General features: G+C 33.3%; 1 non-coding gene across 1 annotated transcript; it reads left to right on the plus strand.

The window, feature by feature from the left end:
* Positions 1 to 1,237: 1,237 nt before the first annotated feature.
* On the plus strand, positions 1,238 to 1,343 carry LOC136336926 (U6 spliceosomal RNA). The gene has a single exon (XR_010731660.1). It is a non-coding gene; the product is annotated as a U6 spliceosomal RNA (small nuclear RNA).
* The last annotated feature ends 1,068 nt before the right edge of the window (positions 1,344 to 2,411 follow it).

A 2,411-nucleotide genomic window follows, 5' to 3' on the forward strand; every position in this document is an offset into this window, starting at 1 on the left:
TATATACAGTTGTATCTGTTAAACTGGGACAAGAATTCCGATCTCTTGAATACCATATAATCATTCTTGCCATGACACCATGCTACCTCATGTGATGTTGTCTGGCCATTCTTCCAGGAAAAGTGTAGGAAGCCTACAAGAAGGAGAATGCTCAGTCCTCAGGAGCTCATGTCAATACATTACAATGAGAAGTATTCCTCTTGTCCTTTCATTTTGTCATGTACTTCTTTTTTTATGCCTTAAAAAGGCATTTAATTTGTACTTTTTAACTTGGCATACAACAAATATTTTGCCCCTTTATGTTGAAAGATATTGAACATAGAGAATTGATGGCTAGCCAGATTATATAGGGACTGGAGAAGACTCTGCCTTCTGGAAAGAATCCCAAAACAACAGACTGGAACTTGCCTTAAGGGAGCTGCTTTATCTCACATGAAAAGCAACATGAAGAATCAGGAACTTGCCACACCAACTGCTACCTTGCAAACCACATGGCTCTTGCTGTTACCTGGGTACCAGAAAGTGACTTCAAAACTAATGAGTCCATGATCATACTACTTTAGCTGCAATACTTAACAGCAAAAATGTCCCATGCATGATAGAAATTGCTAGCACAAGGATCAGCTATACAATAAGAATATTCTTATCTCATTAATTTCTTTCAAATTTCCTGCTGTATGTCTGCTTAATGAGCCACAACCCAAATTCAAACTGTAAGGAAATCCAGGGAATATATTCTTTGGATTTCTGACTGCTTGCATGCAATGACTTTTTATTACTTCAGTGTTATAAAAATGATGCACAATGCCTTCTCCATCCCTAGGAGCTTGATAGAAATGCAAAACTTCAAGTCTCACCTCAATTCTATTGAGTTACAATCTACATTTTAACTCGATTTTTGTTAGATTCTTAAACACATTGAGATTGAGACTGTGGTAAATTTAAAAGGACAGAGTGAGGTGCTCAGTCTTACTTATCACATATACCCTAGGCCACAGATGTCACATGTATAAAAAGTATACTAATTTTTTTCTTATCATCTTAAGGTTATCTCACAATAATATTATGTTATCTTTCTAATTATCAGTATAATTTTGTGGGTCAAGACTCTGGAAAATTAACATACAGAAAACCAATATAAACTGGCACAACAAAAAGATACTAAGTGTTCAACATAGCTTCAAACATAAAAGTACAGATTGATAGTTACAGAATAGTCATTAAGATGTAAAGTTCAGTGCTCCTTCGGCAGCACATATACTAAAATTGGAACGATACAGAGAAGATTAGCGTGGCCCCTACGCAAGGATGACACGCAAATTCGTGAAGTTCCATATTTTTTTGAAAAGTAGCTCAAAAAAAAAAAGGTGGCCTCTTTTGTTGGTTGTTTGCTTGTTACTATTTTTAATGATACAAGTTTATATTTTAAAACATTAAAGAATAACTAAAAGTAAAAAAAAAGATGTAAAGTTCAGCATAGAGAATATAGTAAGTAATATTGTAATAACTATGTATGGTTCCAGTTGGACACTGAAAATATCAGGAGGAACACTTTATAAAGCAAATGATTGTCTAATCATGATGATGTATACCTAAAATTAATACAAAATAATATTGAATGTAAACCATGATTGACAAATTAAAAAAAAAGGATATTTGGTTCTCAAATGACATCATCAGAAATCTGTCCCTTTTTGTATCTTAGTTATATTTTCCTGTGTTTTGCTTGCATGCAATGACTTTTTACTACTTCAGTGTTATAAAAATGATGCACAATGCCTTCTCCATCCCTAGATAACTTTCTCATATTAATGATCAAATTGTCTCTAAAAAACTCAGCTTGACAAACCCAGTGGAAAATATATTTTTTTCTAAAATTTACAGTCAAATTTATAGAGGCAGTGGTATTTGCAATCAGTGGGATAAATTTAAGTTACATGCCCATTCTTGAAGCATCTTTGTGGCCAGAGGGATGTAACACTCATGCCCACTCATAGCATGACCAGTTAGGTTGAACTCTGCCTAAAGAAAATTGCTTACCAAGTAGAAGGTGTAGATCTACAAAAGGAAATATTGGTGCTAGTATCAAACAATAATAATTTGTTTAGCAGTAACAAATTAGAGATACCCACTATATCATTTCATTGGTAGGAAATGATTATTTACTGGTTATTTTTTCTACCCCTTGAAGAAACAAATACATAGATTAGGTTTGATCATGAGTAGTTATAACTCTGAAGAATTTTGCATAGATGTAAATTTAGGTTGCAATAAAGAGTATTTTTTCAAAAAGTTCAGTTTTATCATTTATAAGTAAGTTCCTTTGATTCCTTGAAATGGAAACATGGATGACCGATTTTAGGCAGTCATGTCTTAAAGTGGTAAGATAAATCTCTTTAGTGCAGCACTTT

This window comes from Saccopteryx bilineata, chromosome 4 (assembly GCF_036850765.1).
Source record: "Saccopteryx bilineata isolate mSacBil1 chromosome 4, mSacBil1_pri_phased_curated, whole genome shotgun sequence".
NCBI classification, from domain to species: domain Eukaryota; kingdom Metazoa; phylum Chordata; class Mammalia; order Chiroptera; family Emballonuridae; genus Saccopteryx; species Saccopteryx bilineata.